The sequence below is a fragment of the Stenella coeruleoalba genome, assembly GCF_951394435.1.
Source record: "Stenella coeruleoalba genome assembly, chromosome: 3".
NCBI lineage: Eukaryota > Metazoa > Chordata > Mammalia > Artiodactyla > Delphinidae > Stenella > Stenella coeruleoalba.
The window spans coordinates 109139587-109153553 of record NC_137148.1 but is presented as its reverse complement, the minus strand read 5'-3'; the positions used below and the strand labels follow the sequence as shown (position 1 = coordinate 109153553).

Sequence of the window (13967 nt, the reverse complement as noted above, 5' to 3'; positions counted from 1 at the left end):
AGAGGATATGGGGGGAAGGCGTGTCCTGGGAAGGCCCCATAGGGGCCTGCTCGGTTACAATTTTGTCTTTGTTCCTCTGGACATAATGATTTCATCTTCATATCTGTTTTTATAAATAATTTGGTTATGATGTGCCTTAGTGTTTTTTTTTTTTTGGTTCTTGTGCATATGTTTATCATAGTTGGGTTCCTCGAACCTCTGAAATCTATGCATTTATAGTTGTTGTTTTTTTAAAATTAATTAACTTATTTATTTTTGGCTGTGTTGGGTCTTCCTTGTTGTGTGCGGGCTTTCTCTAGTCGCAGAGAGCGGGGGCTACTCTTCGTTGTGGTGTGCAGGCTTCTCATTGTGGTGGTTTCTCTTGTCGCGGAGCACAAGCTCTAGGTGCATGGGCTTCAGTAGTTGTGGCACATGGGCTTAGTTGCTCTGTGGCATGTGGGATCTTCCTGGACCAGGGCCCAAACCCCTGTCCCCTGCATCAGCAGGCGGATTCTTAACCACTGCGCCACCAGGGAAGCCCTATAGTTTTTATCATTTAAAATAATTTAGGTCTCAGCTCTTTAAACACTTTTTTTCAGTTCTCCTACTCTTTCTCTTCTCTTTCTGGAAATTTGACTGCATATATATTAGCCTGCTTTATATTGTCCCACAGATCACTGAGGTTTTGTTCCTATATTTTCAGTGTTTTTTATTTGTTTTTAAATCTCTCTTTTTATATTTGGATTGTTCTGTCACTGTTTTCTCATTCACTGATCTTTTCTTTTGCTAATCTCTTATAGTGATAATTTTACTTCAAATATCATTTTTTAACATCTTTATTGGGGTATAATTGCTTTACAATGGTGTGTTAGTTTCTGCTTTATAACAAAGTGAATCAGTTATACATATACATATGTTCCCATATCTCTTCCCTCTTGCGTCTCCCTCCCTCCCACCCTCCCTATCCTACCCCTCCAGGCGGTCACAAAGCACCGAGCCGATATCCCTGTGCCATGCGGCTGCTTCCCACTAGCTATCTACCTTACGTTTGTTAGTGTATATATGTCCATGACTCTCTCTCGCCCTGTAACAGCTCACCCTTACCCCTCTCCATATCCTCAATCCGTTCTCCAGTAGGTCTGTGTCTTTATTCCTGTCTTACCCCTAGGTTCTTCATGACATTTTATTTTCTTAAATTCCATATATATGTGTTAGCATACGGTATTTGTCTTTTTCTTTCTGACTTACTTCACTCTGTATGACAGACTCTAGATCTATCCACCTCATTACAAATAGCTCAACTTCATTTCTTTTTATGGCTGAGTAATATTCCATTGTATATATGTTCCACATCTTCTTTATCCATTCATCCGATGATGAGCACTTAGGTTGTTTCCATCTCCGGGCTATTGTAAATAGAGCTGCAATGAACATTTTGGTACATGACTCTTTTTGAATTTTGGTTTTCTCAGGGTATATGCCCAGTAGTGGGATTGCTGGGTCATATGGTAGTTCTATTTGTAGTTTTTTAAGGAACCTCCATATTGTTCTCCATAGTGGCTGAACCAATTCACATTCCCACCAGCAATGCAAGAGTGTTCCCTTTTCTCCACACCCTCTCCAGCATTTATTGTTTCTAGATTTTTTGATGATGGCCATTCTGACTGGTGTGAGATGATATCTCATTGTAGTTTTGATTTGCATTTCTCTAATGATTAATGATGTTGAGCATTCTTTCATGTGTTTGTTGGCAGTCTGTATATCTTCTTTGGAGAAATGTCTATTTAGGTCTTCTGCCCATTTTTGGATTGGGTTGTTTGTTTTTTTGTTATTGAGCTGCATGAGCTGCTTGTAAATTTTGGAGATTAATCCTTTGTCAGTTGCTTCATTTGCAAATATTTTCTCCCATTCTGAGGGTTGTCTTTTGGTCTTGTTTATGGTTTCCATTGCTGTGCAAAAGCTTTGAGTTTCATTAGGTCCCATTTGTTTATTTTTGTTTCTATTTCCATTTCTCTAGGAGGTGGGTCAGAAAGGATCTTGCTGTGATTTATGTCATAGAGTGTTCTGCCTATGTTTTCCTCTAAGAGTTTGATAGTTTCTGGCCTTCCATTTAGGTCTTTAATCCATTTTGAGCTTATTTTTGTGTATGGTGTTAGGGAGTGATCTAATCTCATACTTTGACATGTATCTGTCCAGTTTTCCCAACACCACTTATTGAAGAGGCTGTCCTTTCTCCAGTGTACATTCCTGCCACCTTTATCAAAGATAAGATGTCCATATGTGTGTGGGTTTATCTCTGGGCTTTCTATCCTGTTCCATTGATCTATATTTCTGTTTTTTTGCCAGTATCATACTGTTTTGATCACTGTAGCTTTGTAGTATAGTCTGAAGTCAGGGAGCCTGATACCTCCATCTCCGTTTTTCGTTCTCAAGATTGCTTTGGCTATTCGGGGTCTTTTGTGTTTCCATACAAATTGCGAATTTTTTTGTTCTAGTTCTGTGAAAAATGCCAGTGGTAGTTTGATAGGGATTGCCTTGAATATGTAGATTGCTTTGGGTAGTAGAGTCATTTTCACAATGTTGATTCTTTCAATCCAAGAAGATGGTATATCTCTCCATCTATTTGTATCATCTTTAATTTCTTTCATCAGTGTCTTATAATTTTCTGCATACAAGTCTTTTGTCTCCTTAGATAGGTTTATTCTTAGATATTTTATTCTTTTTGTTGCAGTGGTAAATGGGAGTGTTTTCTTGATTTCACTTTGAGATTTTTCATCATTAGTGTATAGGAATGCCAGAGATTTCTGTGCATTAATTTTGTATCCTGCTACTTTACCAAATTCATTGATTAGCACTAGTAGTTTACTGGTAGCATCTTTAGGATTCTCTATGTATAGTATCATGTCATCTGCAAACAGTGACAGCTTTACTTCTTCTTTTCTGATTTGGATTCCTTTTATTTTCTTTTCTTCTCTGATTGCTGTGGCTAAAACTTCCAAAACTATGTTGAATAAGAGTGGTGAGAGTGGGCAACCTTGTCTTGTTCCTGATCTTAGTGGAAATGCTTTCAGTTTTTCACCATTGAGGACGATGTTGGCTGTGGGTTTGTCATATATGGCCTTTATTATGTTGAGGAAAGTTCCCTCTATGCCTACTTTCTGCAGGGTTTTTATCATAAATGGGTGTTGAATTTTGTCAAAAGCTTTCTCTGCATCTATTGAGATGATCGTATGGTTTTTCTCCTTCAATTTGTTAATATTGTGTATCACATTGATTGATTTGCATATATTGAAGAATCTTTGCATTCCTGGGATAAACCCCACTTGATCATGGTGTATGATCCTTTTAATGTGCTTATTGGATTCTGTTTGCCAGTGTTTTGTTGAGGATTTTTGCATCTATGTTCATCAGTGATATTGGCCTGTAGTTGTATTTCTTTGTGACATCCTTGTCTGGTTTTGGTATCAGGGTGATGGTGGCCTTGTAGAATGAGTTTGGGAGTGTTCCTCCCTCTGCTATATTTTGGAAGACTTTGAGAAGGATAGGTGTTAGCTCTTCTCTAAAGGTTTGATAGAATTGGCCTGTGAAGCCATCTGGTCCTCGGCTTTTGTTTGTTGGAAGATTTTTAATCACCGTTTCAATTTCAGTGCTTATGATTTGTCTGTTCATATTTTCTATTTCTTCCTGATTCAGTCTTGGCAAGTTGTGCATTTCTAAGAATTTGTCCATATCTTCCAGATTGTCCATTTTATTGGCATAGACTTGCTTGTAGTAATCTCTCATGATCCTTTGTATTTCTGCAGTGTCTGTTGTTACTTCTTCTTTTTCATTTCTAATTCTATTGATTTGAGGCTTCTCCCTTTTTTTCTGGATGAGTCTGGCTAATGGGTTATCAATTTTGTTTATCTTATCAAAGAACCAGCTTTTAGTTTTATTGATCTTTGCTACTGTTTCCTTCATTTCTTTTTCATTTATTTCTGATCTGATCTTTATGATTTCTTTCCTTCTGCTAACTTTGGGGGTTTTTTGTTCTTCCTTCTCTAATTGCTTTAGGTGTAAGGTTAGGTTGTTTATTTGAGATGTTTCCTGTTTCTTAAGGTAGGATTGTATTGCTATAAACTTCCCTCTTAGAACTGCTTTTGCTGCATCCCACAGGTTTTGGGTCATCATGTCTCCATTGTCATTTGTTTCTAGGAATTTTTTGATTTCCTCTTTGATTTCTTCAGTGATCACTTTGTTATTAAGTTGTGTATTGTTTAGCCTCCGTGTGTTTGTATTTTTTACAGATCTTTTCTTGTAATTGATATCTAGTCTCATAGCATGTGGTTGGAAAAGATACTTGATACAATTTCAATTTTTGTTAAATTTACCAAGGCTTGATTTGTGACCTAAGATATGATCTATCCTGGAGAATGTTCCATGAGCACTTGAGAAAAATGTGTATTCTCTTGTTTGGGGATGGAATGTCCTATAAATATCAATTAAGTCCATCTTGTTTAATGTATCATTTAAAGCTTGTGTTTCCTTATTTATTTTCATTTTGGATGATCTGTCCATTGGTGAAAGTGGGGTGTTAAAGTCCCCTAATATGAATGTGTTACTGTTGCTTTCCCTTTTTATGGCTTTTAGTATTTGCCTTATGTATTGAGGTGCTCCTAGGTTGGGTGCATAAATATTTACAATTGTTATATCTTCTTCTTGGATCGATCCCTTGATCATAATGTAGTGTCCTCCTTTGTCTCTTCTAATAGTCTTTATTTTAAAGTCTGTTTTGTCTGATATGAGAATTGCTACTGCAGCTTTCTTTTGATTTCCATTTGCATGGAATATCTTTATCCATCCCCTTACTTTCAGTCTGTATGTGTCTCTAGGTCTGAAGTGGGTGTCTTGTAGATCGCATATATATGGATCTTGTTTTTGTATCCATTCAGCCATTCTGTGTCTTTGATGGGAGCATTTAATCCATTTACATTTAAGGTAATTATCAATATGTATTTTCCTATTCCCATTTTCTTAATTGTTTTGGGTTTGTTATTGTAAGTCGTTTCCTTCTCTTGTTTTTCTTGCGTAGAGAAGTTTATTTACCATTTGTTGTAAAGCTGGTTTGGTGGTGCTGAACTTTCTCAGCTTTTGCTTGTCTGTAAAGGTTTTAATTTCTCCATCAAATCTGAATGAGATCCTTGCTGTGTAGAGTAATCTTGGTTGTAGGTTTTTTTCCTTCATCACTTTAAATATGTCCTGCCAGTCCTTTCTGGCTTGCACAGTTTCTGCTGAAAGATCAGCTGTTAACCTTATTGGGATTCCCTTGTGTGTTATTTGTTGTTTTTCCCTTGCTGCTTTTAATATGTTTTCTTTGTATTTAATTTTTGACAGTTTGATTAATATGTGTCTTGGTGTGTTTCTCCTTGGATTTATCCTGTATGGGACTCTCTGTGCTTCCTGGACTTGACTAACTATTTCCTTTCCCATATTAGGGAAGTTTTCAACTATAATCTCTTCAAATATTTTCTCAGTCTCTTTCTTTTTCTTTTCTTCTTCTTGGACCCCTAGAATTCGAATGTTGATGCGTTTAATGTTGTCCCAGAGGTCTCTGAGACTGTCCCCACGCCCTTGGCAGTTAGAGCACAGAGTCCTAACCACTGGACCACCAGGGAATTCCCAGTTCTAAAATTTTCAAAACATTCTTTACTCTTACTATTATTGACTGAGATTTCTCTTCTTCTCATTAATTGCAAGTATTATTTTTCTTTACATCCTTGAATATGGTTTTAATAACTGCTTGAAAATCTTTATCTGCTAATTCCAACATCTGTTTCATCTTTGGGTTGGTTTTGTTTCTGTCTTTTCTCTAGAGAATAGGTCACATGTTCCTGGTTCTTCATATGTCAGGTAATTTTTTTATTATTATATCTTGGCTTCTGCGAATATAATGATGTTGGGACTCTAGATTCTATTATAGTCCTTTGAAGAATGTTGTTGCTGTTTTATTGAGATATAGTTGACATATAACGTTGTGTTAGTTTTAGGTGTGTAACATAATGATTTAATATATGTATATATTACGAAATGATTACCACAATAACTTTAGTTAACATCCATCACCTTAAATAGTTACAGTTTTTTTTTTTTTTTTTGCCATGGAACTGTTAAGATTTATTCTTGGGACTTCCCTGGTGGTCCAGTGGTTAACAATCTGCCTTCCAGTGCAGGGACCTGGGTTTGATCCCTGGTTGGGAAACTAAGATCCCACATGCCGCGGGGCAGCTAAGCCCATGTGGCACAACTACTGAGCCCCCATGCTCTACAGCCCGTATGCTCTACAGCCTGTGTGCTCTACAGCCCGTGCCACAACTAGAGAGAAGCCTGCGTGCCACAACGAGGAACCCACATGCCATAATGAAGGATCCCACATGCCACAACTAAGACCCGACACAGCCAAATAAATATTAAAAAATAAGATTTATTCTCTTAAAACCTTTCAAATACACAATACTGTATTGTTAACTATAGTCACCATGCTGTATATTACATCCCCAGGATTTATTTATCTTATAACTGGAAGTCTGTGCCTTTTGACCACCTTCACCCACCCCCACTCTCCACTTCTGGCAACCATCAATCTGTTCTTTGTATTTATAATATCAGTTGTTGTTGCTGTTCTTTTGTTTTTTTAGATTTCACATGTAGGTGAGATCATACAGTATTTGTCTTTCTATGTCTAACTTATTTCATTTAGCATAATGCCCTTAAGATCCATCCATATTTTTGCAGAAGGCAATATTTCCTTCTTTTTTATGGCTGGATAATATTCCATTGTATATATGAATACCACATTTTCTTTATCCGTTCATGTGTCAGTGGGCATTTAAGTTGTTTCCATGTCTTGACTGTTATAAATAATGCTGGAATGAACATGGGGATGCAAATATATTTTCAAGATTGTGATTTCTTTTCCACTGGATAAATACACAGACATATAGTTACAGGATCAAGTACACAGGCATATAATTACAGGATCATATGGTAGTTCTGTTTTTAAAATTTTGAGGAATCACCATACTGTTTTTCATAGTGGCTGCACCAGTTTACATTCTTACCAACAGAGCACAGGTTTCCACATCCTCACCAATACTTGTTATTTCTTGTCTTTTAGATAAAAGCCATTGTAGCAAATGTGAGGTGGTATCTCATTGTGGTTTTGATGTGCATTTCCATGATGATTAATGATGATGAGCACCTTTTCATATATCTGTTGGCCACTTTTATATCATCTTCGGAAAAATGTCTATTCAGATCCTCTGCTCATTCTTTAATTGGATTGTTTGTTTTTTTTCTTTTTGTAGAATTGTATGAATTCTTTATATAGTTTGGATATTGTCCCCTTATCAGATAAATGATTTCCAAATATTTTCTCCCATTCCATAGGTTGCCTTTTCATTTTGTTGATGGTTTCCTTTGCTATACAAGAACTTCTTAGTTTGATACAGTCCCACTTGTTAATTTTTTATTTTGTTGCTTTCACTTTTGATGTCAAATCCAAAATATTGCCAAGGTCATTGTCAAGGAGCTTACCCTCTATGTTTTCTTGTAGGAATTTTATGGTTTCAGGTCTTATGTTCAAGTCTAATCCATTTTGAGTTGATTTTTTTGTATGGTTTGAGATAGTGGTCTAATTTCATTCTTTTGTATGTGGCTGTCCAGTTTTTACAATACCATTTATTGAGGAGACTATCCTTTTCCCATTGTATATTCTTGGCTCCTTTGTTGTGAATTAATTGACCACCTATGCATAGGTTTATTTCTGGGCTTTCTCTTCTGTTCCATTGATCTGTGTGTCTGTTTTTATGCCAATACCATACTCTTTCATGACTTTAGGTTTATAATATAGTTTGAGATCAGGAAGCATGATGCCTTCAGCTTTGTTCTTTTTTTCTCAATATAGTTTTGCCTATTCAGGGTCTTTTGTGGTTCCATGCAAATTTTAGGATGTTTTTTGTTCCATTTATGTGAAAAATGCCATTGCAATTTTGATAGGGATTGCGTTGAATCTGTAGATTGCTTTTGGTAGTATGGACATTTTAACAATATTATTTCTTCCAATCCATGAGCCCAGAATATCTTTCCATTTATTTGTGTCTTCTTCAGTTTCGTTCATCATATAGTTTACACCATACAGTTCTTTCACTTCCTTGGTTAAATTTTTTCCTACATTTTTTGTTTTTTGCTGAAGTTGTAAATGGGATTGTTTTCCTAATTTCTCTTTCTGATAGTTTGTTATTAATAAATAGAAATGCAATTGATTTTTGTATATTGATTTTTATATCCTGCAACTACTGCATTTGTTTATTAGTTCACAGTTTTTGGTGGGGTTTTTAGAGTTTTCTATATAAGATCATGACATCTGCTGCCAAAGCAGTTTTGAGGAAAAAGAACAAAGCTGGAGGCCTAACCCTCCCAGACTTCAGACAATACTACAAAGCTATAGTAATCAAAACAGAGTGGTATTGGCACAGAAACAGACATATCAATCAATGGAACAGAATAGAGAGCCCAGAAGTAAAGCCATACACCTACAGTCAATTGAGCTTCAACAAAGGAGGCAAGAATATACAGTGGAGAAAAGACAGTCTCTTTAGCAAGTGGTGTTGGGAAAGCTGGACAGCTGCATATAAATCAATGAAATTAGAACACTCTCTCATACCATACACAAAAATAAACTCAGAATGCCTCAAAGGCTTAAATATAAGATGTGACACCATAAAACTCTTAGAAGAGAACACAAGCAAAACATTCCCTGTTATAAATCGTAACAGTGTTTTCTTAGGTCAGTCTCCCAAGGCAATAGAAATAAAAGCAAAAATAAGCAAATGGGACTTAATCAAACTTATAAGCTTTTGCATAGCAAAGGAAGCCATCAACAAAATGAAAAGACAACCTACGGATTGGGAGAAAATATTTACAAGTGATGTGACTGACAAGGGATTAATTTCCAAGATATACAAACAGCTCATACAACTCAATAACAAATAAACCAGACAACCCAATCAAAAAAAACAGGCAAAAGACCTAAATAGACATTTCTCCAAGGAAAACATACAAACGGCCAACAGGCACATGAAAAGATGTTCAACATCACTAATTATTAGAGAAATGCAAATCAAAACGACAATGAGGTATCACCTCACACTGGTCAGAATGGCCATCATCAAAAAGTCTATAAATAGGGCTTCCCTGGTGGCGCAGTGGTTGAGAGTCCTCCTGCCAATGCAGGGGACACGGGTTCGTGTCCCGGTCCAGGAGGATCCCACGTGGCGCGGAGCGGCTGGGCCTGTGAGCCATGGCTGCTGAGCCTGTGCATCCGGAGCCTCTGCTCCACAGCACGAGAGGCCACAACAGTGAGAGGCCCACGTACCACAAAAAAAAAAAAAAAAGTCTATAAATAATAAATGCTGGAATGGGTATGAAGAAAAGGAATGCTTCTACACTGTCAGTGGGAATGTAAATTGGTGCAGCCACTACGGAGAACAGTATGGAGTTCCTTAAAAAACTAAAATAGAGTTACCACATGATCTAGTCATCCCACTTCTGCGGATATATCCAGAAAAGATGAAAACTCAAATTTAAAAAGGTACATGCACCCCAGTGTTCATATCAGCACTATTTACAATAGCCAAGACATGGAAGCAGCCTAAATGTTCATTGACAGATAATGGATAAAGAAGGTGTGATATGTGTGTACACACATACACACACACACACACACACACACACACACACACAAACAATGGAATAATACTCAGCCATAAAAAGAATAAAAGAATGCCATTTGCAGCAACATGTATGGACCTAGAGATTATCATACTAAGTGAAGTAAGACAAAGAAAGGCAAATATCATATGATATCACTTATGTGTAGAATCTGAAATATGATACAAATGAACTTATTTACAAAACAGAAACAGACATAGGAAACAAATTTATGTTTACTGAAGGGAAACAGGGAGAGAGATAAATTAGGAGTTTGGGATTAGCAGGTAGAAATGACTATATATAAAATAGATAAACAATAAGATTCTACTGTATAGCACAGGAAACTATATTCAATATCTTGTAATAAACTATAATGGAAAAGAATATGAAAAAGAGAAAAATATATGTGTATATATATAACTGAATATATGTATAACTGAATCAGTTCGCTGTACACCAGAAACTAACACAGCATTGTAAATTAATTATACTTCAGTGAAAAAAGAAGATCATGGCATCTGCAAATAGAGATAGTTTTACTTCTTCCTTTCCAATTTGGCTGCCTTTCATTTCTTTTTGTTGCCTAATTGCTCTGGCTAGGACTTCTAGTGCTATATTGAATAAAAGTGATGAGAATGGGCATCCTTGTCTTGTTCCTGATCACAGAAGAAAATCATTGAGTTTTTTGCCATTGAGTAAGATGTTACTTGTGGGCTTGGCACATATGGCCTTTTTTATGTTGAAGCATGTTTCATCTATACTCACTTGTTGAGAGTTTTTTTTTTAATAAATAAATAAATAAATTTATTTATGGCTGCATTGGGTCTTTGTTGCTGCACATGGGCTTTCTCTAGTTGGGGTGAGCGGGGGCTACTCTTCGTTGCAGTTCATGGGCTTCTCATTGTGGTGGCTTCTCTTGTTGCGGAGCACGGGCTCTAGGCACGCGGGCTTCAATAGTTGTGGCACGCAGGCTCAGTAGTGGTGGTGCATGGGCTTAGTTGCTCCATGGCATGTGGGATCCTTCAGGACCAGGTCTTGAACCCATGCCCCCTGCATTGCAGGTGGATTCTTAACCACTGTGCCACCGGGAAGTCCGTTGAGAATTTTTCATCATGAATGAATGTTGAATTTTCTCAGATGGTTTTTCTGCATGTGTTGAAATGATCATATGATTTTTGCCCTTTATTTTCTTAATGTGGTGTATCACATTGAATAATTTGCAAGTGTTTGACCATCCTTGCATTCCAGGGATAAATCCCACTTGATCATGGTTTGTGATCTTTTTAATGTATTGCAGAATTTGGTTTGCTAATAATTTGTTGAGGATTTTTGCATTTGTGTTCATCAAGGATATTGGACTGTGTTTTACTTTTCTTGTAGTTTTTTTGGTCTGGTTTTGGTATCAATGTAATGCTGGGATAGTAAAATGAGTTTGGAAGTATTCCCTCCTCTTAAGATTTTTGGAAGAGTTTGAGAAGTATTGTTACTAATTTTTCTTTAACGTGTGGTTGAATTTACCAGTGAAGCCCTGTGGTCCTGGACCTTTTTTTTTTTTTTTTTTGTGGTATGCGGGCATCTCACTGTTGTGGCCTCTCCCGTTGCGGAGCACAGGCTCCGGACGCACAGGCTCAGCGGCCACAGCTCACGGGCCCAGCCACTCCGTGGCATGTGGGATCTTCCCAGACCGGGGCACAAACCCACGTCCCCTGCATCGGCAGGCAGACTCTCAACAACTGCGCCACCAGGGAAGCCCAGTCCTGGACTTTTTGTTGGGAGGTTTTAAATGACTGATTCAGTCTCCTTACTAATAACTGCTCTATTCAGATTTTCTGTTTCTTCTTGATTCATTCTTGGTAGGTTGTATGTTTCTAGGGACTTATCCATTTCTTCCAGGTTGTCCCAATTTGTTGGTGTAGAGCTGTTCAAAGTAGTTTCTCAAGGTCCTTTGTATTTCTGTTGTATCAGTTGTAACACCTCCTCTTTCATTTATGATTTTGAGTCTTCTCTTTTTCTTGGTGAGTCTACTTAAAGGTTTATCTATTTTGTTTATCTTTTCAAAAAACCAGCTCTTAGTTTTATTGACCTTTTCTATTGTCTTTTTAGTCTCTATTTCATTTGTTTCCCCTTGATCTTTGTTATTTTTTTCCTTCTACTGACTTTGGGTTTCGTTTTTTCCTTTTTCTAGTTCCTTGAGGTATATAATGAGGTTATTTGAGTTCTCTCTTGTTAATTAATTTATGCTTTTATTGCTATGAGCTTTCCTCTTAGAACTGCTTTTGCTTCATCCCTTAAGTTTTGGTATGTTGTATTTCCATTTTATTTCCCTCAAGGCCTTTTTGGTTGACTTCTTCTTTGATGCATTGGTTATTCAGCAGTGTGTTGCTTAGTCTGTGCATATTTGTGAATTTTCCAATTTGCTTCTTGTTATTGATTTCTAGTTGCATACTGTTGTGGTTGGAAAAATGGATGTTTTCCTCAAAGAGTTTTACAGTGTCTGGTCTTATATTTAATCGTTAATCCATTTGGAGTTTATTTTTGCGTATGGTGTTAGGTAGTGTTCTAATTTCATTCTTTTACATGTAGCTGTCCAGTTTTCCCAGCACCACTGAGTGAAGAGGCTGTCTTTTCTCCATTGTATGTTCTTGCCTCCTTTGTCATAAATTAGGTGCCCATATGTACATGCATTTAACTCTGGGCATTCTATCCTGTACCATTGATCTATATTTCTGTTTTTCTGCCAGTACGATACTGTCTTGATTACTATAGCTGGTATAATTTGAAGTCGGAGAGCCTGATTCCTCCAACTTCATTTTTCTTTCTCAAGATTGCATTGACTATTTGGGGTCTTTTGTGTTTCCATACAAATTGTTAAAATTTTTGTTCTTATTCTGTGAAGAATGCCATTGGTAGTTTGATAGGGATTGCATTGAATCTGTAGATTGCTTTGGGTAGTATAGTCATTTTCACAATATTGGCTCTTCCAATCCAAGAACATGGTATATTTCTCCATCTGTTTATGTCATCCTTGATTTCTTTCATCAGTGTTTTATAGTTTTCTTAGTAACATCTTTTGCCTCCTTAGGTAGGTTTATTCCTAGGTGTTTTATTCTTTTTGTTGCAGTGGTAAATGGGAGTGTTTCCTTAATTTCTCTTTCTGATTTCTTGTTGTTGGTGTATAGGAATGCCAGAGATTTCTGTGCATTAATTTTGTATCCTGCAACCTTACCAAGTATCATGTCATCGGAAAAACAGTGTAAGTTTTACTTCTTCTTTTCCAATTTGTATTCTTTTTATTTCTTTTTCTTGTCTGATTGCTATGGCTAGGACTTCCAAAACTGTGTTGAATAAGAGTGGCGAGAGTGGATATCCTTGTCTTGTTCCTGATCTTAGTGGAAATGCTTTCAGTTTTTCACCCTAGAGTATGATGCTTGCGGTGGGCTTGTCATATATGGTCTTTATTATGTTGAGGTAGGTTTCCTCTATGCCCATTTTCTGGAGAGTTTTTATCATAAACGGTGTTGAATTTTGTGAAAAGCTTTTTCTGCATCTATCGAGGTGATCATATGGTTTTTATTCTTAAATTTGTTAATATGGTGTATCACATTGATTGATTTGCATATATTGAAGAATCTTTGCATCCCCGGGATAAATCCCACTTGATCATGGTGTATGATCCTTTTAATATGCTGTTGGATTGTTTGCTAGTATTTTGTTAAGGATTTTTGCATCTATGTTCATCAGTGATAATTGGTCTATAATTTTCTTTTTTTGTGGTATCTTTTTCTGGTTTTGGTATCAGTGTGATGGTGGCTTCGTAGAATGAATTTGGGAGTGTTTCTCTCTCTGCAATTTTTTGGAAGAGTTTGAGAAGGATTGATGTTAGCTCTTCTCTAAATGTTTGATAGAATTTGCCTGTGCAGCCATCTGGTCCTGGACTTTTGTCTGTTAGAAGATTTTTAATTATGGTTTCAATTTCATTACTTGTGATAGGTCTGTTTATATTTTCTAATTTTTCCTGGTTCAGTCTTGGAAAATTGTACCTTTCCAAGAATTTGTCCATTTCTTCGTGGTAGTCCATTTTATTGGCATGTAGTTGTTTGTGGTAGGCTCTTATAACCCTTTGTATTTCTGCAGTGTCAGTTGTGATTTCTCCTTTTTCATTTCTAATTATATTGATTTGCATCCTTTCCCTTTTCTTCTTGATGAGTCTGGCTTAGGGTTTATCAATTTTGTTTGTC

General features: G+C 36.7%; 1 protein-coding gene across 11 annotated transcripts in view; it reads left to right on the top strand.

The window, feature by feature from the left end:
• Positions 1 to 13967, top strand: part of LOC307184606 (uncharacterized protein) — a 225105-nt gene that overhangs the window by 37675 nt on the left and 173463 nt on the right. The window contains exon 2 of one of the 11 annotated variants that reach the window (XR_013827773.1): positions 12909 to 12982. The exons of the other annotated variants lie outside the window; for them this stretch is intronic. The gene's annotated coding sequence lies outside the window, so the exon portion shown is untranslated. The remainder of the gene's footprint in view (positions 1 to 12908; positions 12983 to 13967) is intronic. 11 annotated transcript variants of the gene reach the window in all.